The sequence below is a fragment of the Cetorhinus maximus genome, chromosome 11, assembly GCF_964194155.1.
Source record: "Cetorhinus maximus chromosome 11, sCetMax3.hap1.1, whole genome shotgun sequence".
NCBI classification, from domain to species: Eukaryota; Metazoa; Chordata; class Chondrichthyes; order Lamniformes; family Cetorhinidae; genus Cetorhinus; species Cetorhinus maximus.
In genome coordinates, this window is record NC_135889.1 from 109,597,057 (window position 1) to 109,624,329 (window position 27,273).

Below are 27,273 nucleotides of genomic sequence, written 5' to 3' on the forward strand. Positions count from 1 at the left end.
CCGCCTGTGGATGAGGTTCCATGAAAAATGCGAAGGCCGCCTGGGCTCCTTGCCTGCCCGCCAACCTTAAGGTTGGACGGGCAGCTCATTTAATTGATTTAATTAGTTTTAAGCAGGCCTTAATAGGCCTTTGACAGTTCAGCAGGCGCACAGCCAAGTCGGATCTAAAATCTAAAATCTAAATGATGGTGAAGTCAGATCACCCGCCCGATGTCACCGCGCGTCATTTTACGTGTCAGCGAGCGGGCCCCGCCCCTGCTTGCCGACCGGAACATTCTCCCCTAGAAGCTTCCCCACCACCAAAGTTAAACTGACGGGTCTGAAATTGCAGGGCGGATCTTTACAACCGTTTTTGAACAAGGACGTAATGTTTGCAATTCCTCTGGCACCTCCCCTGAATCCAGGGAACAACGAAAGATTATTGCCAGCTCATTGACATAATGTCAGTTTTCCTCCAAAGGCCTTGCACTGCTGCCGACCAGCAGGGTGACTTCAGATGGTGCAGGGAAAATTCCTATCTGAATGCTGTTACTCCCAAAAAGTGGGCGCTATTCTCATTTTTTAAAGAGGTAACAGAGATGGTTGATGAGGGCCAGGTCGTTGATGTGGTGTATATGGGCTGATTTGAGATGTCAATAAACATGTTGTTTCAATTGTTTGTATAAACTTAATTTAAAGAAGTCTAGGGGCGGAATCGTCCCAGATTTGTACTAAGTGCGGCAGCGGGAGTGAAAGTAGACTTTTTACCCGCCGGCCACAACAGTGGGTTTTTGCGCCATATTGTCCCCTTCCTGCCTTATAAACTATGCAGTCACGGGAAACATGCCGGATCACTGGTGGGCGGCCTCCAATTGGCCCGGCACGCCGTCACCTCGCTGTTTCCTCACACCAGGCGCCATATTTAAAATGCCGCCACGTGCACACTGTTTTCAATGCTCGCAGCCCAGGTCTGCTCCTGTGAAGACATTGCCCTGGAAGCCAAGATGAGTGCAGCCCCCCCCGATTCATTGACACATCCCTGGGATGGCTTCTGGGAGCCCTTGCCCCGGCACCACAGTGAAAGGCAATCGGGAAAAAGCGATTTGCCCTGTGCCCCCTACCGAATGTGAGGCTCCTCTTCCTTGATGTCCTATGGGCGATGCTCGCGAGCGCTGCGCAAGGTTGTGTGCACTCACCTCCCAGTTCCCTCCAAGTTCAGGATGCCAGGTGCACGCCTTTTAATGGCAGTCGTGACGCACGCCATTCTGAAGTCACGCCCACGCGGGCCATAAATTTGACATGGGGGGGTGGGGTGGGGGTGATTCCAGCGAGAGGGGCTTATAATGAGATGCTGAAGTATTGAAATGCGGTTCCTGACGTACGGCAGTGGGAAACGCGGCCCGTCATTGATGGGTGGAGCGGACAATCACAAACTGGTTTCATTACAGCGTAAAACCAATCTTTGGCCTTCTCGCCATATTGTCCATTCACGCCCGCCATGACACCTAGCGCTAACAGGACTAGATGATTCCACCCTATGGCAGGAAAAATAAAGCTGATTATCAGTTCCGTGGCTGATCATTCCATAAGCCAAGACCTGATCCAGATCTTGTCAGATGGATCTGGAGATTCTTTGACTCTGTCTTTTGGCAAGAATACTGTTCTGCATATTATCTGAAGCTGTACCCCTGTTATAGCTTGTTCGCAAGATTGGTGTCTGTGATTTCTCAATACTTTCTAAACACACCTATCAATGAATCTGTAGCTTGTGAGACATCTTCTAACCCTTCTAATCAAGACGATATTATGCTGTCCTTCGACAGCACCTTCCAAACACAAAACTTCCACCACCTAGAAGGACAAGGACAGCAGATGCATGGGAACACCACCACCTGGAATATCCCCTCCAAGCCACACACTATCCTGACTTGGAAATATATCGCCGTTCCTTCACTGTTGCTGAGTCAAAATCCTGGAACTCCCTTCCTAACAGCATTGTGGATATACCTACACCACATGGACTGCAGCGGTTCAAGAAGGCAGCTCAGCACCACCTTCTCAAGGTTATTAGGGATGGGCAATAAATGCTGGCCTTGCCAGCGATGCCCTCACCCCGAGAAAGAATTTTTTAAAAAAACATCTGGTTCCTAAATGTGTGGGTATACAGGGATTACAGAGATATTTTGTTCAATATGCAAATAACATATGGTAACATGGTAAATATCTCCCATTACCTATGGAGCAATAAGCATCCTTTTTACCTACAAATGACAGCCAGTCATCAAGGCAGACTCTTTGAGTTATAGTGTGAAGATTATTCATCTCAAATGTTTTTCTCCTGTTTTTGTCTTCACGGAGTATAAAATATCAGGTTTAAGACCTGTACTTCTTTTGGTTATGGGGTGTTCCTGCATTACCTGTGAATACTTTCCTCAATAATGGGGTTTTCATCAGCTCACCTTGACCGCACCTTGCACTGTCATCCCTTCTGTGATTTAATCTCTCCTGTTTTTCACCCTATCACAAAGCTCCCCTTTTGTTCTTTCCGCCCCTCCCTTTTTCCTGCCTCTGTGCTTAATTAAAACCTATGATGTCTCTAACCTTTTCCAGTTAAGCTGCCGGACTGAAATGTCAACTTTGCTTTTCTCTCCACAGAAGCTGCATGCTCTTCGGAGTATTTCCAGCATTTTCTGTTTTTGTTTCTAACACCTCCTTAATGTGGCAGATGTCAAGTTCTATCTGATAACTCTCCTAAAGTGCACTGGGACCTTTTACTACATTATAGATGTTATATAGAGACAAATGGATGCGTCACTGTTGCTGGTTTTTGGCAGCCATTTTGGAGCTCAGGTCGGACAACATCTTAGTTCCTTGATACTGCAGATATTTTGATCATATTTTGTCTCGGTGAAACAGACAGGGTGCCAGTAAATTCCTTACCCATGCTTTAAGGCAGCATCTGATTTACAGACAGTTCAGGATATTCAGGGATTGAAGCTTCTGATTAATGCTAAGAGGTCGGTTACCACACGCAGAACTCGATGCATCAGAAGTTTATTTCCTTCAGGAGGTGGAATTTGAACTCACTATTGTTTCCTTATGTTTTTCATTTCAAACAATCGTGTCTCTGTGCACGATAAAAGACACGACTTTGAGGTATTTGTCCTTTTTGTCTGCCATTTTCATATGTCCAAAGGCTGTGTCAATGATTCAGAGATTAATAAAAGTAGTCACGCCCCTCAAGCCTTCTTTCCTTTGTTCTATCTTTGGCACATTTTCAGAAATCACAAAATTGTGGTTAAGGAGAAGACACCAAGGATATTCAACTTAGATTTTGGCTGTAAAGGGAAAAGTTTGCAACACCTCTGCATTGTTCTAAGTATATAACAGCGTATTTACAAGAAAATTCATTTCTGGAGTTACCAGTTACCTGGAAAAACTATTACAAAACAGCAGATGACCTATGAATAAGCAGCAAAATACTGTCAATTCTGGAAATCTGAAACAAAAACAGAAAATGTACTCATCAGCTCAGGGAGCATCATTGGGGAGAACAGGCAAGTTACCATTTCAAGTGTGGGCCCGGTTCTAAGGAAGAGTCTCCATCTGAAACCTTGCATTATCCGTTCTTTCCACATATGCTGCTTGGCAAATGACCTTATGTCACTACACTTGCATCTCTCACTCACAGTGGTTTGGCTTGTGCTGCAACCGATACCAAATGTGGGAGAAAAGTAGTTGAAGGTAATAGCAAAATCTCACCGACACATTGGGGTGGAATTGGTCTGTGCCAAAGGCACACAAGGTGCTCATAGCAAATTGGCAGCTCACTTTACATCGTGCCCATCAAGCACAGACCTCTGATTCCCTATGGAGCATGCTTCATACTATCTCTGTAGCTCCATTTCACCCCCAATAGGGGATGATGGCATGGTTTTTGCCAATAAAGCTTCAGACAAAAGATGATTTGGATCCTGACATGGGTATGACACCAGGCTCCAGTTGTGAAGTTACCAGTGGGTGCTTTGCTGTCATTAATTAGTCATCATTTTATCATTTTTGTTCTGTTGGTTAGCATGTGGAATTGCACATGTTTTGCTCTCAGGGCGTACAAAAAGAGTGCCAACTGGAAAAAGTTCAATGATTTGCATTTATATACTGTCTTTCATGTGGAAAATGTCCTGGGGCACTCTCAAGAGGGGATCAGTGAAAGTGATGAATTTTGGGCAACAATGAGAGAATTAAGAGGTTGACCAAATATTTGATCAAATAGATGAATTTACCCCAAGTCATCCTCTGTCTGCTGTTAGTAGCAAAATTATAAGCATGTTCTTTATAAATGGAGTTACAATTTGCATCTTCTTTATCCTGGGTTTACTATTTAAATGTAAATAGTAAGCAAAGGAATTGTTTCCTGTATATAATTGATAATATTTATTGTATGATAACTTAATTTATATACACATATATAGTCACTGGGTAGTACAGAAATTGAGTTTTGCTGAAAAAAGGGACATGTTGTTGAAGCTTTATATATATATAGATATTATATATAATATATAGATATATTTATAGATATTCATATATATTAGGGGTATATATATCTAAATAAGTGGATCAAGAAAGCTGACTCTATCTGCACTTTGCAGCTTATGTGTCCATATGTGTAGGTTTGTGTTGGAGAAAGAGTGAGTTTTAAAACCTCCGCCAACATGAAGACTCACAAAGTTGTAATAACTATTTGAATTGGTTAGAGATAGCAGGGCTTAACATTGCTACAATATCAGAGAGCTCTAAGGCAGAACTAGTTGCTGGCACACCCAGAATCAGATTGCTAGGAACGCTCAGTTTACCTGTCGCTTTGCCAAGGCAACAGTGCCCCTTTAAATTTTGGAGCTCTTGTTCATGTTGAGATTTAGTACAGATGGGTTGTTCGGTGTGCTTGTGGGGAAAATGTTGATAAGTGTGTTAGGCAGTGCATAAAGGAATTCTTCTTCCTCTAATTTTCTATTGTAGCTGTGAAGGAAGAAACACAAGCAATTTGATTTGAAATTGTTATGTACTTAAGGTAGGGAATATGTTATAAATATAATGTTAACCAGATTTTGCACTGTCGTAATTTTCTCACTTACAGTTTTTGTTCAGTTGAAATGAGACTAAATGCCAGAATTCCTTTTGATCGGTGATCTCTCTCCCTCTCTCTATTTTCAATTTTTAACCTCCAACAGTCTGAAACAATTACTGCAAAACAAGTTTTATTCACTATCACGGCAGCCCCCTAATACATTACGCCCATTCTAACAAGGCTGCCTTTGAGACCCACACAAAAAGCATATTACAGGGAGGGAATGTTGTTGAAAGGATGTTTCACAAGGAATTCTATTAGTGAGGTAGCTTAGCAATGCATTGTATATTATAGTATAGCACGATCATACAAAAAAGGAAATCTTTATTTATGCTGTTAATGGATGCTTTTAAATTAAAATATTATTTTTACAACAAAAACTTACATCTATATAATGCCTTTCACATAGGTAAATCTCAAGGTATTTCATAAAATTACAAGGGAAATAGGCACTTAACCAGAGGAGGAGAAGTCAAGAAAGGTAATTGAAAGTTTGCTCAGAGATAATTTAAAGAGTGTTTTTCAAGGAGAGGCTGGTGGAGAGGCAAAGGGGTTTAGGGACGGAGTGCCAGAGAACAAGCCCTAGGTGGCTGAAGGCACAGCCACTATAATTGGGGCAATGAAAGAGAACAACACACAAGAGGCTAGACTCGGAGAAGAAGAGAGTACAGAGATGGTAGGTTGTAGTGCCAGAAGATGTTAAGATGATGGGGGAAGGGTAGGGATGGTGCAAGGCCACGGAGAGATTTCAGTACAGTACTATAGTGAGAATGTTAACATGAAGCTACACCAGGGTGAACATGCTGATTCTTTCATGCTGTCCGACAGTTCTTGTATGCAAAATCAAATTACAGCCTAAGTGAAAAGGGGACAGCCAATGTTAAGTGGCCAAAAAATTGTGTTAATTGGGCAGTAGCTGCCTTGCAATCGGGTCATTAGGTTTACCACCCCTACAAAGCCAAAGCTGTACAGGCCACCATTTTAAAAGGGGCCTTTCCTTGGGCCTGTTTTTGGAAGCCATTTGAATATGTAAATCAATGGGCAGAATTTTTAGTTCGGCGTGCAGGGGTGCGCCCGACCCGATCGGACACAAAATCGCACGAGATGGCGTCAGGCGAGCGACCACGTGATCCCGCATTCACACCATATTTCGGTCGGCGGGTGCGCCAATAGTCGGAAGCACGCCCGCTGACAATTAAGAAGACAATTAAAGTTGTTAAAGTTCCAATTGTCTCCGATTTTTCATGGTCCATCCAACCTTACGGTTGGCGGACGGGCGAATCTGCCAGGCTGACTTTGCATTTTTGGTGAACCCTCATCCAAGGGCGGGGTGAGGTTTTCTGTTATTAAATTTTTTTTAAAAAAAGGTATGGACAGAATTTTCATCACGTCTATGTCCAGGTGACTGATTGTGATGCATGAACGTTTTTTCCGTATTTTAACACCTTTATTTAACTGTTTTGAGGTCTTTAGCTCACTGAGGCAGCTCTCTGCCTTCAGGGAGTTTTCGTTCTGTGCCCCCCCTGTGCCTGTGCTTACATCAGTTCCCGCCCTCCTCCCACCCCCGCCCTGGCAGCACTGAGCATTTCAGCATGCACTTCGCACTGGCTGGCCGTTAATTGGCCAGCCAGCATGAAATCGCGCTCGGGGGCCGATCGCGGGTAGCGGTCCATTTCCCAGCCAGTCCTGGGCCCACTGATCACACCCTCACACTGACCTAAAAATCATGCCCAATGTCTTATGACAACTAGGACCCCAAATGCAATTGCAAGGGACACAATATATCCTGGTGTTGAATTAAAAGATAAATATTTAGCATGTTTTCTAGATTATTCCCATCCTCAATTTCTACTGCATTTGCATTATTTACATGTGGTTATGTGCTGCACGAGGGTCATACCTCAGCTGTGGAGTATATAAAATTCATATACTGAAATTTGACCATACTCCCTGATCTTTTGGAAGATGTTAAAAAGTGATGTATTACTGAGGAGGTGTCAGTTTTTCCATTCTCAGATATATAATGGGTCATGTGCATCCACGGGGAGGTGACCTCTGGGCCACTGAATGTGTGGTTTAAGTGACAGTCGCCCTCAAACTTTTTTGCCTGCAGATCATTTAAGCAGGCAGGGCAAAGGATCGCCTAACAATACCACCTGACCCGCTTTTGCTTGCCTCCATGAAAAAACTCATCAGAATTAAGAGGAACTTATGAAAATAATAGATATTTTGCTGCCCTTTCACTACTAAAGCTAATAAATTTTTGTGCATTTTTTAAAAAATTAAATATCATAATGTCCTTCTAGGTGGTAGAGGTCACGGTTTTGGAAGATGCTGTCGAAGGAGCTTTGGTGAGTTGCTGCAGAGTATCTTATATATTGTGCCGCAAATGACTTATCTCCTGACTCCTTGAAGCCTGTCAATCTACCACGCACAATTCAGGAGCGCGATGGAATATTCTCCATTTCCCTGGATGTGTACAGCTCCAATATACTCAAGAAGTTCAAAACCATCCAGGATAAAGTACCCCATTTGATTAGCACCTCATCCACCACCTTAAGCCTTCATTACAATTTACCAGTAACATACCATGTCTGTAGTGTGTACTAACTACAAGATGCACTGCAGCAACTCACCAAGGCTTCTTTGACAACACCTCCCAAATAGATGATCTCTGCCACATAGGAGGGACAAGACCAGCAAGCACACAGGAACAACATCACCTGAAAGTTCCCCTCCGAGCCACACACCATCCTGACTTGGAACTATATCACCATTCCTTCATCGTTGCTGGATCAAAATCCTGGAACTCCCTCCCTTACAGCTCTGTGGGTGTACCTTGACCAAATAGGTAGCAGCAGTTCAAGAAGGCAGCTCACAGTTACCTTCTTAAGGGCAATTAGGGATGGGCAATAAATGCTGACCTAGCCAACGACGCTCAAATCCCATGAATGAATTAAAAAAACAATCATTTGGGGCAGAATCATGCTGTTCCTAAGCATTAAAACTATCTGGGTGGTAAATGGGGGTTAATTACTAGCAATTATCAGAGCTTTAATGTGTGGTTTACCACTTTAGTATGTTTCAATTTACTGTTAAGTTATCTAATAGAAAGTTATCTATAATTAGACAAATTGAACAGCATAACAACAGGAAGCAAGGCCTACTTAAATTTAATTACATTTAAAACATGTTTGAAACTCACAAGAGTAACTCTGGAAAATTATTGAACTAATCTTTAGTCCACTGCACTGCTGTACTGCCTGGCTGTGATTTAAATTTGGATGATAAGCTTACTACCCCTGATTGATTCAAGTAGCAAATCCAAGATCAAAGTAATCATCCCCATAGTAGACATAAACGAGTTGGTGATTATTAATATTGCTAAAGATACTCTCACAGGTTAAGCAATTCTATCCTTTGAGGCTCCATTTGTATTATTATAGACAAGCTACACGTGCTAAATTTTACTAGGTACTTTGGAAAAATACCGCAACGTGGAGATAAACTTGCATCTCCTTGTGGCTGGATGATTGCAGCCGCCAAGGTCCACAAAGATGCACTGATAATGCAACTTTCACTCTCTCTCAAATTCTGCATGACTATAGTTTCACAATTTTACTTCCTTGTGCCTTAAATCATGTCCTTTCCCTATATTTTTGCTTCGTTTCTCCATGCACACCTCTTTTAAATGCGATGGTCTTCAAATTACATTATTCAATATCAGCATACACACACGTTCAGATGAAATTTCCAGTTTAAACGAGGGTGGGTTAGTAGATGAGTGGGGTGGAGTTTAAGATGAGAAAGCCAGTTATCTCACATAGTGTGGAATTTTAACTCCATGGCTTGCCTCTTTTGTCTTTGGCAAGTTCTGCAGCCAGAGGTCAGTCTGATTGACAGGCTTGACTTCCAGACTGGCAAGGAGGACTCCACAGCAGGCTGTAGGATTAAATAAGTCCAATCAATGACCCCGGGAGTGGAGGGGGGTTGGGGGGGCGGGTGGGGTGGGGGGGGGGAGGGGGGGGTGCAGGTGTTACGGTTCCAGTGGAGTCCTGTGCAGCCCAATCCCTGACCAAACAAAAAGGAGGGCCGACCCCAGGGAGGGGTGATGATCCAATCCCTGGCCCTAGGGGTGTCTGATCCATAGGGGTGGGGCATCTCAGGGGGTCAAGGCCACAACCCCAGAGGGAGATCCAATCCCAGAGGGGCGCCCAATCCCTGACACCAGTGTGGATGATTTGTAACAGAACCTAGCGGGGAGGGGTCTGATTCCTGACCTCAGGAGGGTTTGGGGAGAAGAATCTGATCTCAGGTGGGGAGGGGTCCAATCTGTGACCCTGGGTGGTGGTGTCTGAGCCCTGACCCCAAGCCCCTATGTATTGGGGGACTGATGGAGGTGAGGGGGATCTTGGAGTGAGGTGGTGGGGGGGGTGGGGGGGGTGGGGTGCTGCGGTGCTGAGTGGAAGCACACTTTGCCCTTGGCCCACAAGCAGTGTTGTAAGGGCAATAACCTTCTCCTCTCAGCTGCCAGGTTTCCCGAGGCCCAGAAAACTGGCCGGACACAGTTGAACTTATGAAGCAAACTAAATCTGAAGCTGTGAGCCTCATTAAAATGTTGAAATTGTCAGCACTCCTCCGGGGAGCGTATTTCAGAAACCTGAACCCTAACATTTGTCCCACCTCCTTTCAACCCAGAAATTGGCAGGTTAGAAGCAATTCGGGGGGGTCAGACTTTTGAAATTTTAACCCCTGGCTCCCCTCACCTACCTGTTTTTGAGTGTTAACATCTTACCCATGGGATGCCACCAGTCACAGTACCCAACTGCCTCTGGAATTATACCATATTCTTTGTCCCACCTAGATCATTCTAGGTATTGGTCACTCCCTCAAGGACAATGTTTCTTGTCATTGTACAATTGCATATTTGTTACAGTGCAGAAAGAGGCCATTTGGTCCATCGCGTCTGCACCAGCTCTCCGAATGAGCAACTCACCTGGACCATTCCTCCGCCTTCTCCCTGCAATCCTGCATATTCTTCCATTTCAGATAACAGTCTAATTCCCTTTTGAATGCTTCAATTGAACCTGCCTCCACCACACTCTCAGGCAGTGCATTCCAAACCCTAACCACTCACTGAGTGAAAGCATAAAAATTAGTCCTGCACTTGCCTTTCACTTGTCTGTAGCTGCAACCATTCTCTTAGAGATCTGGCTTAACCTGAACTTCCACTTTTAAACATAACATAACGTACACAAATCCTATGCTACAAATTCAGGCTTTTTTCTAAAAGGTGTGGAACTTGTAAATGTTGATGTTTGGAGATGCTTGGGTGTACTTGTACAGGAAACACAAAAAGTTAGCAAGCGGGTACAGCAAGCAATTAGGAAAACAAATAACATGTTGGTCTTTAACGCAAGGGGATTGGAGCATAAGAATAACGACGTCTTGCTACAATTGTACAGGGTTTTGGTGAGGCCACACCTGGAATACTGAGTGCAAATTTGGTCCCCATATTTAAGGGACCGTCTTTTGTATTGAAGGCGGTATAGCAAAGATTCACTAGATTGATCTCTGGGATAAGACAGTTGCCCTATGACAAGAGGCTGAGTAAATTGGGTCTATAACTTTTGGAGTTTAGAAGAATGAGAGGTGATCTTGTTGAAACGTTCATTATGAAGAGGTTTAACAGAATAGATGCTGAGATCTTGTTTCCCCTGGCTGGGGAATCTAGAACAAGGGAACAAAGTGTCAGGATAAAGAGCCGATTATTTACGATGAGGAGCAAATGCTTCACACAAAGGGTTGTGAATCTTTGGAATTCTCTACCCAAGAGGGTTGTGGATGTGTCACCATTGACTGTATCTAAGGCTGAGATCAAAATATTTTTGGCCTCTCAGGGAATCAAGAGAAATGGGGAGCGGGTGGGAAAGTGGAGTTGAAGCCCAAGATCAGCCATGATCATATTGATAGGCAGAGCAGGCTCGTCAGGCCATATGGTTTACTTCTGCTCCTATTTCTTATGTTCTCATGTTCTCACCATCTGGCTTAGTAGTAACCATTGCAGCCACTCAAAGCTGATAACACGTGACAATGAAGTGATGGACCAGGTATGAGTCTGAAAGTACAGAGATTATTGCTGTTGACTTTATTAGTTGGCAAGAAATCCAGAGAAAGTGGGGGAATTAGATCACCAGTGATACATGTTGAATTATCTCTTAAAGGCTGCTTGAAAACGTGTCACAAAGTATAGAGCGTTCACTAAGCCGGTTTGCCACAGCCATCAGATACATTAGACATTTATCCTATTTAGTCAATTAAATTAAATAAAACCCAGATTTCAGAGGTCAATAAACAATTGTTTGACCAAAAATTCTATCCTTTGTGTTTTTTTCATTAACGAGGCAAAGAGCAACACTGGATTAATGTAGTGGCTAAATCTCCTACAGCAAATGAAAACAATTGCCACAGTGATAGCAAAGATAGGTAGCACTTACTCATGTTGATGGAAGACGATGAACGTTGAGGAACAGGAACTAGATCAAAGACATTAGCAAACAATGTCCCTCATTTCTGATGGCAACACTATAAACAAAGATGTTGTGAAGAGGAAACAATAAGCTCAGTGAAAACAAAAAAGGTGAGTACATTTTGTTTTGATCACAACCATAGCAGTGCATAAATACACACTCTATGCACCAAAATGAAATGATAAAAAGCTAAAAAGGAGCATTTATACGTTAACAACATCATGCCTTGTAACACTAAGGGTACTGAGATAATGCCATATCTTTCATCCATTTAGCATGTGGGTGCCAAAAGTAAACATAAAAGAGCAAGCTTGCAAAATCAGAATTGATATGATATATATCTACCACAAGTCAGATTTAGTGTGATTATCCCCAGTCATGTTCCAGGGCTCCCCACTCAAAGAGGGCAAATCAATACAATCAGAGGAGAGGCGAGAGAAGCACTTTGTTCTCGATGCCCACAATAGGGGTTAAGCCCGCCCAGGTCGTCATCAATCTTTCCCACAAATCTCCTGGCAACATCCAGTCCAACCTTATCATTGTCGTCAGTTGTCCCTTGAGAATGATGTCTATCCAGGGTCACGAGTTTCTGCCATGGGTCAGCCTTATGCACAATACTACACAAACATGTGTAGCCTCGCTGACACACAGAATATGTGAACACAATTTAAACTGATTGATCCAAAAATATAAATGTGTTTTAAAATTGAAAAACAATTTTTAAAATCTAATCTTTTAATCTTTGAATTCTCGTCAACAAAACTAGAAAAATATGTTGAAATGAGTCGGATGCAAAGAAAGGAGACTTGTATGAAGTATAAACATCACAGGCTAGCTGAGCTGAATAGCCTATTTCTGTGCTATATGCTCTATGCAGTTCAATGTAATTTAGAATTTCTTAGTCAGATACTGTATAGACATCATCATCGCAATGTAAAGTTTACAGTTAAAAAATATTACGTACCAAATACTATATAGGCATCAATGTAAGGAATAGCAATTTTTAAAAAAGCATCAAGGACTATGATGCTCAATAGTTAAGTTTGATGAAATGGTGCCAGGACTTGTTTCTAATTTTCTGAAATGACTTTGATATAGTGTGAGGGAACATAGGAACAGGAGTAAGGCCATTTAGCCCCTCAAGCCTTTCCCATCTTTCAATAAAGACATGGCTGAATCTGCAGCCTAGCTCCAAATACCCACCTTTGCTCCATTTCCATTGGTACTTTTGATTAACAAAAGTTATCAATCTCAGATTTAAAGTAAACAATAATCTAGCATCAATTACAACAGCAGGATCTGACGTATCTGGTGTTTGGTTGGCGGAGAGATGTTAATGAATCTGGCGTTTGGTTGCCAGAGAGATGTTGATGAATCTGGTGTTTGGTTGATGGAGATGTTGATGAATCTGGTGTTTGGTTGATGGAGATGTTGATGAATCTGGTGTTTGGTTGACAGAGAGATGTTGATGAATCTGGTGTTTGGTTGATGGAGATGTTGATGAATCTGGTGTTTGGTTGATGGAGATGTTGATGAATCTGGTGTTTGGTTGACGGAGAGATGTTGATGAATCTGGTGTTTGGTTGACGGAGAGATGTTGATGAATCTGGTGTTTGGTTGATGGAGATGTTGATGAATCTGGTGTTTGGTTGATGAAGAGATGTTGATGAATCTGGTGTTTGGTTGATGGTGATGTTGATGAATCTGGTGTTTGGTTGATGGAGAGATGTTGATGAATCTGGTGTTTGGTTGAGGGAGATGTTGATTAATCTGGTGTTTGGTTGACAGAGAGATGTTGATGAATCTGGTGTTTGGTTGATGGAGATGTTGATGAATCTGGTGTTTGGTTGATGGAGATGTTGATGAATCTGGTGTTTGGTTGACGGAGAGATGTTGATGAATCTGGTGTTTGGTTGATGGAGATGTTGATGAATCTGGTGTTTGGTTGATGAAGAGATGTTGATGAATCTGGTGTTTGGTTGATGGTGATGTTGATGAATCTGGTGTTTGGTTGATGGAGAGATGTTGATGAATCTGGTGTTTGGTTGATGGAGATGTTGATTAATCTGGTGTTTGGTTGACGGAGAGATGTTGATGAATCTGGTGTTTGGTTGACGGAGAGATGTTGATAAATCTGGTGTTTGGTTGATGGAGATGTTGATGAATCTGGTGTTTGGTTGACGGAGAGATATTGATGAATCTGGTGTTTGGTTGATGGAGAGATGTTGATGAATCTGGTGTTTGGTTGATGGAGATGTTGATGAATCTGGTATTTGGTTGATGGAGATGTTGATGAATCTGGTGTTTGGTTGATGGAGATGTTGATGAATCTGGTGTTTGGTTGATAGAGACGTTAATGAATCTGGTATTTGGTTGACGGAGAGATGTTGATGAATCTGGTGTTTGGTTGATGGAGATGTTGATGAATCTGGTGTTTGGTTGACAGAAAGATGTTGATAAATCTGGTGTTTGTTTGATGGAGAGATGTTGATGAATCTGGTGTTTGGTTGATGGAGATGTTGATGAATCTGGTGTTTGGTTGATGGAGATGTTGATGAATCTGGTGTTTGGTTGATGGAGACGTTAATGAATCTGGTGTTTGGTTGATGGAGATGTTGATGAATCTGGTGTTTGGTTGATGGAGATGTTGATGAATCTGGTGTTTGGTTGATGGAGACGTTAATGAATCTGGTGTTTGGTTGACGGAGAGATGTTGATGAATCTGGTGTTTGGTTGATGGCGATGTTGATGAATCTGGTGTTTGGTTGATGGAGATGTTGATGAATCTGGTGTTTGGTTGACCGAGATGTTGATGAATCTGGTGTTTGGTTGTCAGAGAGATGTTGATGAATCTGGCGTTTGGTTGACAGAGAGATGTTGAGGAATCTGGTGTTTGGTTGACGGAGAGATGTTGACCTGAACACCAGAAGAACTCTCTAGTTTTCTTCAAATAGCATCATGAAATCTTTTAATATCTGCTTGAACTAACATTTAACATTTATCTCAAGAACAATAAGCCCATTAACTCGGTGTATTGTGATGCAATGAAGTTCCTACTGATAACTTGTTCCTTCTTGAGCTCAGATGTCTAAATGTGTTGATGTGTTGACTATGCACATTTACATAGTGCATTTAATAACCACTAGAGATTGCAGAGAAAATCTATTTATTATTTCATGGGCATTGCTGGCAAGGCCAACATTTGTTGGCTATCCTGAACTGACCTTGAACTGAATGGCTTGCTAGGCCATTTCAGAGGGTAGTTAAGAGTCAACCACATTATTATGGACCTGGAGTCACATGCAGGCCAGAATAGGTAAGGATGACAGATTCCCATCCCTAAAGGACATTAGTGAACCAGATGACCAGATAATCTGTTTTTGTGATGCTGATTGAGGGATAAATATTGGCCAGAACACTGGGGGTAACTCCCCTGCACATCTTCAAAGCCGTAATATGGGATCTTTTATGTCCACCTGAGCACGCAGATAGAATGTGTGAAAGCTGGTGCACAAATAAACTCTCCTCAGATCCAAACTAAACAAGCATCATGCAAAAGCACTGGTTTGCTTAAGTCAGCTTGAACTCACAACATCTTTACCCAAGCAAGAGCAAGAGGAAATGAAGCAAGCTTAGATTTGATAGCAATCCATAGTAAGATATACATAGCCGAACATAACTTCTGATATACCTAAGAATCCCGACAAGCTTTTGGTGGTGTGATATGCCTGGCTGTAAGTTAACTCGAGGTTGCATTTGAGAAGAGAACCTAAGCTTAACAGCAAGGTTTTCTCCAGAAAAAAAAAGACAAAAAGCAACAAATTAACTTTACCTTGTGAACCAAAGCTTCTAGTTCACCAACCTGACCCATGCAGATTTGCTTGAGATGTCTTTATTCAACTTGCTCTCCGCCCTTTGGAGAGAAAAAGCACCATGGGCTATGATGCTCAAAAATCTTCATTTCAAGATCTGCCACCAAATCACGTTGAGTAGATCTATTTCACTTCACCAGAATTGGCAAAAAAACAAGGCACCACAGAGGGAAATATATTCCATGTAGAGTCTTGAAGTGAGTTAACTTGAGCCAAATACAGATGCAATATGTATATACCTGATTATTACATTGCCAACATTTTTCTAGGTTACCTTCTAACTGGAAGCTTTTCTTATCAGTTTCTTTCATCAGGCACTCTCTATTAACTGAGTTTTCTTATCCGCTCATCTTTCAACATTTCATGGTCATTTGAGTTGACGGCTAATAAAAAAAACTAGTGGGCAGGGTTTTTGGGTCATCGGGTGGGCGCAGTGGGTGGGCACAGGGAGCGGCCAGGAAAACGGACCCGCTGCCCCCATCCACCCTGCACCGCGATTTCACGCTGACTGGCCAATTAACGGCCAGCCAGCGTGAGACACGCGAGGAGGAGCTCAGCGCTGCCGGGGTGGGGGCAGGAGGAGGGCCAGCGCAAAATTCGCCGCATGCGCGGTGGAGCACGCCCTGAAGGCAGGGAGCTGAAGATTTTTAAAATCAAAAATAAAGGTCTTGAAAATCGGAAAAAAAATGTCCCCACATAGGAATCACTCGCACGAACAGAAATGTCATAAAAATTATGTCAAAATATGTTTTTTGAATTAATGTTGGAAACCTCATCCTCCTGCCTGTGGATGAGGTTTCCTAAAAGATCCAAAGGCCGCCTGATCGATTCACCCACCCGCCAACCGTAATGTTGGACAGGCAGCGAGAAACACGGGTTGATTAATTGATTAATGGCCTTAATAGGCCATCGACTGTAATATTGCACGAGTGCGCGATGACAACGGAACGCTCGCCCAACGTCATCACGTGTTATTTCACGCTTCGGCATGTCAGGCGCGCACCCACATGCCAAGCGGAAAGACTTGCCCAGTGTTTCTCCCTATTCATATTTCTCTCGATTTTTTTATTCTTTCATGGGATGTGGGTGTCGCTGGCTAGGCCAGCATTTGTTGCCCATCCCTAATTGCCCTTGAGAAGGTGGTGGTGAGCTGCATTCTTGAAACACTACAGTCCATGAGGGGTAGGAACACCCACAGTACTGTTAGGGAGGGAATTCCAGGATTTCAAATGGGCAATATAGATCCAAGTCAGGCTGGTGTGTTGATTGGAGGGTAACTTGCAGGTGATGGTGTTCCAATGTGTCAGCTGCCCTTGTTCTTCGAGGTGGTAGAGGTCATAGGTTTGGAAGGTGCTGTTGAAGGAGCCTTGGAGAGTTGCTGCAGTTCATCTTTTATGTAGTACACACTACCGCCTCTGTGCGTTGGCGGTGGAGGGGGTGCATGTGTAAGGTAGTGGATGGGATGCTGATCAAGTCGGCTGCTTTGCCCTGGGTAGAATCAAGCTTCTGGAATGTTGATGGAGCCACACGCATCCAGGCAAGTAGAGGTCATTCCATCACATTCCTGATTTGTGGCCTGTAGTTGGTGGACAGGTTTTGGGGAGTCAGGAGATGAATTACTCACCTCATAATTCCCAGCCTCTGACCTGCTCTAATAGTCACAGTATTTATATGTCCAGTCAATGGTAACGCCCAGGGTGTTGGTAGTGAGGGACTCAGCAATGGAGATGCCATTGAATGTCAAGGGAAGACGGTTAGATTCTCTCTTGTTGGAGATGGTCATTGCCTGGCACTTGTGTGCTGTGAATATTACTTGCCACTTATCAGCCCAAGCCTGAATGTTGTCCAAGTGTTACTGCATATTGGCATGGAAAACTTCAGTATCTGAGGAGTCACGAATGGTGCTGAACATTGTGCAATCATCAACGAACATCTCCATGCTAATCACATGATGGAAGGAAGGGCATTGATGAAGCAGCTGAAGATTAAAGTCATTGGTGAAGCAGAAATCTAGGACACTACCCTGAGGAACTCCTGCGGCGATATTCTGGGACTGAAATGATTGGTCTCCAACAACCATAACCAGCTTCCTTAGATAAAAACAAAAAACTACTGCGGATGCTAGAAATCCAAAACAAAAACAGAATTACCTGGAAAATCTCAGCAGGTCTGGCAGCATCGGCGGAGAAGAAAAGAGTTGACGTTTCGAGTCCTCATGACCCTTCAGCAGTACAGCTTCCTTAGCATGACTTCATCCAGCTGAAAGATTTCCCCTTATTCCCATTGACTTTAATTTTGCCAGATCTCCTTGATGCTACACTTGGCCAAATGCTGACTTGACGTCAAGGGAAATCACTTTCACCTCCCCTCTTGAGTTCAGCTCTTTTGTCCATGTTTGGACTATGGCTATAAAGAGGTCAGGAGCCGAGTGGCCCTGGCGGAATCCAAACTGAGCATCAGTGAGCAGGTTATTGCTGTGTAAGTGCCGCTTGATAGCACTGTCAACCCTTCCATCACTGTGCTGATGATTAAGAGGAGACTGTACATAGTTTATCAAAATTTCTTTCTGAGTAAACTCACTGATTTTACTAATTTTTTTAATTTTACGCCTCATTGTGGAATTCACAAATACAATTCAACCTACACAATCAGCTTCATAGCTGAGGATCGCTCCTTCCACAGTTCCCACAACCTGGCCCTTATTCTTAATGGTGGACACCTCGCCCAACCTCTAGAGCTTTCCCAATCTTCACAGCCCTCTCACGGAAAAATCCGTCTATTGTTATGAAGTCCAACTGCTACAACAATTGGCTTGTTACCTGCAGAGTGCAAGGATGGCCATTACACTGCAATCATGCAATGAGAAGAAAGAACCAGTACAGAGTTGAACTACGTGTAGAAGTTCATCATAACACTGAGTCACCACATTTATGGGCTGGGGGCAGGGAGTGAAGTTGGGGGAAGATAAACATCGAATCCTTTTATATTCTTTCTATAGTAGCGAGAACTAATCCTGTGAAACCCGAGGAACATTATTATCATGTATTGAGAGCTTGCTCTTGGAGTGTGGTCAGTTAATTGACTTCTAGGACCTTGTAGGTCATGCTGAGGGGGAGTTTTGGATAGGTTGAACACCTGGAACAGTCTGCTCTGAAAACACTGTACAAACACCATTATATAAGTTCCATGTATATGTTTGCACAGCAACATAACCTTTTGTCCTGCAGTGCAAATATTTTTAATGAGGTCACAGATTTCTAAACTATAAGACACAAGGGAGGATTATTGGAATGCACACCTCTAACCTTACACAGTTTGCACCATTAGGTTTAGGATGATTGAATGAGCTGTTATAGCACTGGGGCCACTTATCAGGAGCAGTAGAATTCACAACAGTATATTGGTTGTGGTGTAAATATGATGTCATTTCTGCAGCAAAACTGCAAATTCAAAAGCCTGATAACTCAAACTACCCTCAATGTATGTTTGCATTCCAGTGAGAACATAGTTTTATGCAAAAGCAAGTAAAGATATTCAAATTCCAGGACAAATGTTTACATAATTGAGACGAAATAGAGAAGTCATCTATTGATTGCATAGTTGATTTTCAGTCATGTTGTTCATAATATTATGGTTATTTATTTATTTTGTTGACACAAGACAAGCAAAGGAGCCAGAGAGGGTGAAGAGGAGAATTTTTTTATGCAGCAAGCTGCTATGATCTGGAAAGCATTGCCTGAGATGGTGATGGAAACAGATTAAGTAACTTTAAAAGAGGATTTGGATATATATGTGAAAAGAAAACATTTGCAGGGCTGTGGGCAAAGAGCAGGTGAATGATATTAATTGGATAACTCTTTCACAGGTGCAATAAAAAAGAAAAAAAAAGACTTACATTTATACAGCACTTTTCATGATCGCCGGATGTCCCAAAGCACTTTATAGCTAATGAAGGACTTTTGAAGTATAGTCCTTGTTGCATTGTAGCAAAAGTGGCAACCAATATGCACACAGCAAAATCCAACAACAGCAATGTGATAATAATCAGATCATGTATTTTTGTTATATTGATTAAGGGATAAACATAAGCCAGGACACTGCTCCTCTTCGAAATAGTGTCACGAGATCTCTTATGTTCGCCTGAGAGTTCAGATGGGGACTCGGTTTAATGTTTCATCTGCAAGTTGGCATCTCAGTACTGCACTGGAGTTTCAGCCTATATTTCTGCACTCAAGACCAGAGGCAGAATCGTCCCAGGTTTGCACTAAGTGGGATAGCAGGCAAGAAAAACAACATCTTACCCGCCATCTGTAATGGCATCTTCTTACGGTGTATCGTCCAAACCCGTCGCATTAATTATGCATTCCTGGGAAACACGCAGTTTCCATGGCGGGCAGACTCTCATTCGCCCGCCATGCCATCACCTCGCCACTTTATCATTCCGGACGCCATACTTAAAGTGCAGTTGCGCGTATGCCTCTCAGTGCTTCAAGTCCAGGACTGCGGCATGGAAGACATGGCCCCAAAAGGCAAGATGGCTGTAGCCCTCTGGTTCAATGACGCATCCCTTGAGTGCCTTTTGGACTCAGTGGAGGCCCACCGTGATGCCTTCTACCCCCGTTCAGCCGCAAGATGGGCAGCAACATCAACAATCCAGCTTGGGAGGCAGTGGTCGTCGCCAATGCAAAAGCGGACAGCCACCCAGTGCCACAAGAGGATGAACGATCTCCTTCATTCCATCAGGGCAAGCCACTCTTCTCATCACTCTCAACTCACACACTCACAAACCCATCATACGTCCACAGGGCTCTCACTCACTGCCGGTTCAAGGGACATCACCATTCACACTCTCACACACACCTTCATTGTCTTCATCTCATCCATGGGACCACTCACCACCCACACATGGCAGCCATACTTATCATCTGGCCTGGCAGGTGCCCAGCTTACACTCTCTCCATCTCTATTCGTGCAGGACAAACTAGCACACATCAAGAGGGAGAGATTGCAAACTGGTAGGGGAAAGCCTGAAATCAGAGTCCTCACAGACTTTGAAAACAGAGCCATCCAGCTGACCGGCGAGGATCTGGACAAGTCCTGTGCTGACGGTGAGTTTGGTGCTGCTCCACCAAGTGAGGATCCAGCAGTGCAACATCCATCAGACAACTAGGCTGTGAGTGATGTGTGCTGTTCACAGGCCACTGCCATGCACTAATTATCTCTCCTTGCTTTCGCAGGCACATCTGCCAAACACCTGACCAGCCCACAAGCCAGGGCCTCCAATCCTCCCCAAAGAAACCCCTGAAGAGGAATCTTAAGGCACCCTCATTGAGGCCCTGTCACAGCGCTCACCCACACACTCTACCAGCACAGAGACAGACACCTGGCTTTAGAGTAGCCTCAGGATCACAATCTGGTGAGCACATCACACTTTCTGGTCCACAACAGGTGGCGGCAGAGACTTCCCAGGTCCCCAACCCTTGGAAGACTGCTGGAGGCCAGAAATATAACAGTAAATTAGCAGAACAGCCTAGAGGTTATGAAAAGAATAAAAGGATCAAACTAAAAGCTCTTTTTCTGAATGCACGAAGCATTCAAAACAAATCAGATTAACTGAGATCACACATAGAACTAAATAAGTATGATTTGATAGCCATTCTGTAATGGCTGCTGGAGGACATGGATTGGACCCTGAATATTAAAGGATATAGGACAGTTAGGAAGGACAGGAAGTGAGGAAAAGGGGGGCTCTGTTAGGGACAGACATCCCGTCCGTGGTTAACAAGAAAGGTTAAAGATAAACTCAAACTTTAAGAAAAAGTATATAATTGTGCAAAGATAGATGGAAAGTCAGAAGATTGGACAGAATATAGGACCAGCAAAGGATGACTAAAAGATTAATAAGAAGGGAAAAATTAGATTATGAGAGAAAGCTAGCCATAAATATAAAGACAGATAGTAAGGCTTTCTATAAATATTTTAAAAAGGAGTTAACAAGGTGAGCGTTGGTCCTATGGAAAGTGAGCCTGAAGAATTGATCTTGGAAATCAAGGAAATGGCAGGTGAATTGAACAGTATTTTGCATCAGTCTTCACTATAGTGGATACAAGTAACATCCCAGAAGCAGCTATAAATCAAGAAATGGAAGGGAGGGAGGAACTCAGGAAAATTACAATCACCAGGGAAGTGGTGCTGAGTAAATTGTTGGAGCTGCGGGCTGACAAGTGCTAGGATCCTGATGGACTTTACCCTAGGGTTTTAAAATAAGTTGCTACTGAGATAGATGATGCATTGGTTTTAATTTTCTGAAACTCCCTAGATTCAGGGAAAGCCCCATTTGATTGGAAGATAGCAAATGTAACTTCATTATTCGAAAAGGGAAGGAAATAGAAAGCGGGATCTTACAGCTCAGTTAGCTTAACATCTGTTATAGGGAAAATGTTAGAAGCTATTAATAAAGAAGTTATAGATAACTTAGATAAGTTCAAGGCAATCAGGCAGAGTCAACATGGTTTTGTGAAAGGAAAATCATGTTTAACCAACTTATTGGAGTTCTTTGAGGAAGTAACATGTGCTGTGGATAAAGGAGAACCGGTGGATGTACTGTGCTTAGATTTCCAGAAGGCATTTGATAAAGTGCCACATCAAAGGTTATTGCAGAAAATAAAAGTTCATGGTATAGTGGGTAACATTTTAGTATGGAGAGAAGATTGGGTGGCTAACAGGAAGCAGAGAGTTGTTATAAATGGGTCTTTTTCAGGTTGGCAAGATGTAACAAGTGGTGTGCCACAGGGATCAGTGCAGGGACCTCAACAGTTTGCAATTTATATGAATGACTTGGATGAAAGGATGGATGGAATGGTTGCCAAATTTGCTGATGACACAAAGATGGGTAGAAAAGTAAGTTGTGAAGAAGACATAAGGAGGCTCCAAAAAGTTATAGATAGGTTAAGTGAGTGGGCAAGGATCTGGCAAATGGAGTATAAGGTGGGAAAATGTGAAATTGTCCATTTTGGCAAGAAGAACAAAAGAGAAGCATATTATCTAAATCCTGTCTTAATGCAGGACAAGCTGGCACACAACAGAAGGGAGAGGTCACAGACAGGCAGAGGAATGCCTGTTATCAAGGTCCTCACAGACTTTGAAGATAGTCATCCAGCTGGCCAGCGACGACCTGGACCGTTCCTGTGCTGATGGTGAAGTCAGCGGAGCTCAACCAAGTGAGGACCCAGCAGTGCAACATCCATCAGGCAACCATGCCGTGAGCCAGTTCCCTTGTTCCACAGTCCCCTGCCATGCATTAATTGTCTCTCGTTACAATCTGGTGAGCACATCACACTGTCTGATCCACAGCAGGCAGCGGCAGGGATTTCCCAGGTTTCTGCCACTCGGAGGATTGCTGGAGGCCAGAAATCTGCTGAGTCCAAGTCAGATGAGGAGCCTCTGGACTCGGTCGTACCTCAGTTGCTGGAGCCGGAAGGGCAAGCTCGGGAACGTCAGGAAGGAATGTCCGCTGCACTCCTCAGATTGCAAGGCCTGATGGAGGAATCCGTTCACCTTCAGTCTGAGGTGAGAGTGCTGGCAGGCTAATGCACCAAGATCAACACTGGTAGGATGGTGGCCGCCATGGAGACCTTGGTCCAGGATATTGGTCCTGCACTGCTGCGCGGGCTGAACTCCATCACTGACGCCAAAGTAGGCCTCTAGCAGTGTCAATGCGAAAGGGGTGAGGGCCAGCTCGATCCCACTCCAGCTACCTCTTTACCTCAAGGAGTCAGCCAGTGGCCCTTGAGCGCCCGTAGGGAGACGGGTCAGCAGGTGCACAACCCAGGGCCATCTACCCAAGTGACTCGAGGAGTGTCCAGCCCATTCAAATCCCCTCTTTCTGTGACCCCAGGAGGTCCAACTCCACAGGACAAGGAGAGTACCACTGCCACACAGCAGGAACCCGAAAGCAGGGCAGAGCTCTTCAGGTCTCGGCCCTCCAGAGGGCACCTGTCAAGGTCATCACAGACAGGGCGCAGCAGTCCGCTGTGGATGTCTGGGGAGCACCAAGACATTGCGGCAGGGTTAGGTTAAAAAGATGTAGTTGCACAGCCTGGGCACGGATGTTAATCACTACTACATAATGTTCACTATTGTAAGTCAAATCCCAAGAATGTCCCCTTGCCTATGGCTCCTTGTTCTGATGAGCAGTGTTCGTTCACTCAGAAGTGAATCCTTGGTCCCTGCACAAGATAAAGTCAGATGCCTCAGTCCAGGGCCTCTTCCCTGTGCAGCGTGTAACCTTCAGAGAAAGGTGATTGTCCAGCTTCACACTCACTGGACACATTAATGATGCCTGCACCTCGATGGTGCTTCTCATCACTGCCCGAATGTCATGGGCAAACATCACAAAGTTCCATCATTCTCTCTGTGGGCTCTCAGCATCTTTAATGCTGGCCCCCATCTCTTCAACACCTGTGACCAGTGACGCTGTGCTCCTGAAGGGGTGAGCTGCTGAAGGTAGACAAAGGATCAGATGCTTTTAAAGTTTCACGCCATGATATGACCCTGGTCACAGAGTGCAAGGCAGACAGACAGGAGTCAGACATTTACAGAGGCAATGTGCCCTCACTGCATGTCATCATCATCCTCCTGGAATCTAGCGACTATTAAGGCCTCCGCTGATCTCCATGACATGAGCCTGTGCTCTGCCATCAACCACACAGGGAACAAATGTTCACAGATGCAAGGTGAGGATGTCAGGACTGTCCTCACTGGATCTCATCATCATCCTCCACGAATCTTATGGCTATGAGGGTCTCCCAAGAGCACCAGCCTCATCTGGCCAGTGTGATGGCCTCATCACCACTGAGGACCTCATCATCGTCATCCTCTTCGACATCCTCATCATCAGAGGAGATATGCAGCTCTACCATCTCCTCCTCAGCTAGGTCATGGATAGAAGATGACTGGCTAACGAGAAGCAGAGAGTAGGCATAAATGGGTCTTTTTCAGGTTGGCAAGATGTAATGAGTGGCATGCCACAGGGATCAGTGCTGGGGCCTCAACTGTTCACAATTTATATCAATGTCTTGGATGGCAGGAATGATGGGATGGTTGCCAAATTTGACACAAAGATAGGTAGGAAAGTAAGTTGTGAAGAGGACGTAAGGAGGCTACAAACAGATATAGATAGGTTAAGTGAGTGGGCAAAGATCTACCAGGTGGAGTTTAATGTGGGAAAATGCAAAATTGTCCAATTTGGCAGGAAAAACAAATGAGAAGCATATTATCTAAATGGTAAGGGATCGCAGAGATCTGAGATGCAGAAGGATCTGGATGTCCCAGTGCATGAACCACAAAAGGCTAGTAGGCAATTACAGCAAGTAATTAGGAAAGCTAATAGAATGTTATCATTTATTACAGGAGGAATTGAATACAAAAGTAGTGAGGTTATGCTTCAGTTATATAGAGCATTGGTGAGACCTCATTTGGAGTACTGTGTACAGTATTGGCCACCTTATTTAAGGAAGGATGTAAATGCGCTGGAAGAAGTTCAGAGAAGGTTTACCAGACTAATACCTGGAATGGGCGGGTTGTCTTATGAGGAAAGGTCGGACAGGCTAGGCTTGTAGCTGCTGGAGTTTAGAAGAGTAAGAGGCGAATTGATTGAAACAGATAAGATTCTGAAGGGTCTTGACAGAGTGGATGTGGAGAAGATGTTTCCTCCTGTGGGAGAATCTAGAACTAGGGGTCACTGTGTAAAAATAAGGGATCACCCATTTAAAACAGAGGCGAGGTGAAATTTTTTCTCACAGAGGGTCGAGAGTCTTCGGAACTCTCTTCCTGAAAAGGTGGTGGAAGCAGAGTCTTTGCATATTTTTAAAGCAGAGGTAGATAGATTCTTGGTAAGCAAGGGGGCGGTAGGTGGGATGCAGATTTCAGGCTACTGTCAGGTCAGCCATGATCTTATTAAATGGCGGAGCAGGTTCGAGGGGCTGAATGGCCTACTCCTGCTCCTTGTTCGTATGTTCGTATGCCCTCCCCCCATTGCTGCACCAGATTGTGGAGCGTGCAGCAAGCGATGATGATGCAGGAGCCCCCTCTGGGGACTGAATCACAGTGCTCCGCTGGACTTGTCGAGGCACCGGAACCTCATTTTCAGAATGCCTATCGTTTTCCCCACCAAAGCCTGGGTCACGACATGAGCCACATTATACCATCTCTCTGCTGCAGTCTGAGGCCGCCGCATTGCCGTCATTAGCCACGCCATCCGCGGGTAGCTCTCATCCCCGAGGAGCCAACCCTGCAACCTCTCTGGACCCTGGGAGGTGTCAGGGATCTGACACATGCTAAGGATATAGGCGTCGTGAACGGTCCCTGGGAATCGTGTGCAGACCTGTAGGGCGGGATCGTCCCAGATTTGCACTCTGACCTGTGCGCATTACATATTAGTGAGGACAATTCCTCCCTCAGCCCCCACCTGAATTAATGATTTATCTTTTCAGATACCGATGGGCACTGTTGCGTCTGTTTTTTTTCTGCTTTTATTTCAGATTGCCTGTGCTTGGAGATTTTCTTTATCCCCTCTGTGTTACAGCTGTTGTCTGGTTGCTGTTGGTTCATTGGCCAGGTGCTTGTGGTCAAGAACAGAAGCAACACTGACGAGAAAGGAAGGGAGTCCAGACACACCGATGTTGTGGGAAGAAAGGATTCATCAGTAATTGGTGATAGTCATACAGCTCAGGCAGTATGACCAGCTGCAGATGCCGTTCTTTGAACGTACATCAGAAATGGTGAGACTGTGGTATTGTACTGTGCTAGTTTTGTATCAGAAAAACACATTAATCCTGATATTTGCCCCTGTAAATCTGATGACTTGCTGTTGAGTGAGACAATCAACACAGTCTGGCTTTGTTTTACTAGCCAAGGCCAACAGCAAAAGTTTGTTTCCTGGGAAGTTTCAGACAGTTGAGTTTCTGGCGTAGAATATTTCAGTGTGCTTAATATTTTTCTTGGTTTTTAAAGGAATTAACTGTTAATAGTACCTAGACATTACATGAATTCACAAATAAAAATGGCATTATTGACTATGCTTATCATTTATTTTCGATTGCTGGCAGCTTCAGGGAACTCTCATTGTCCTAGACAAGCTATATATCTTTCACAGTATCAATCTTTATTCTATGTGTGTCAGTCGGACTTCGTTTGGGTGCTGTTACTGCTGAATTAGAAGCTGGCAGTTTAAGTCCTGTTCCAACATTCGAACATATAACTCAGGCTGGCACTCCATTAGGTGCTGAGGGAGTGTGGCGTCATTGCTGGAGTTGTCTCCCAAATGAGACAGTGAACTAACTCCCCTTTCACTGAACATTAAGGATCCCATAGTTGTACAGTCCCACCCACTTACCTTGAACTTGTTGGCGTAGACATTCCTCTCAGTTCGACAAAAATGAGTGCCAGTGCTTTCTCTGCACATTAATACCAGATACTTATTGTTTAAGATGATTTAGATATGAAGTTAGCACACTTATTTCAACAGTGTTTTTAAGTCTTTAATAGTAGTAAAAGCCTTCTTCAATTAATTGACAGACCTTGGACTTTGGGCCAATCCACAACCAAACATCCCCATAGAGACAATGGAGTGGGAGTTGCTGTGCTCTGTAATAGCCATCTTGCTACTCCCTGATGCGATTTCAACCTATGGATGTGCCTCTCGTTCTTCCTTTTGTTTTAAGCAAATACAACACATCATCATCCCATCCCTTCCAGGTGGGTGCAA

General features: G+C 43.8%; 1 long non-coding RNA gene across 1 annotated transcript; it reads left to right on the forward strand.

Moving 5' to 3' along the window:
- Positions 1 to 4,922: 4,922 nt before the first annotated feature.
- LOC144686313 (uncharacterized) lies at positions 4,923 to 26,405 on the forward strand. The gene is made up of 3 exons (XR_013577898.1): positions 4,923 to 5,047; positions 7,411 to 7,455; positions 26,092 to 26,405. It is a non-coding gene; the product is annotated as an uncharacterized LOC144686313 (long non-coding RNA).
- The last annotated feature ends 868 nt before the right edge of the window (positions 26,406 to 27,273 follow it).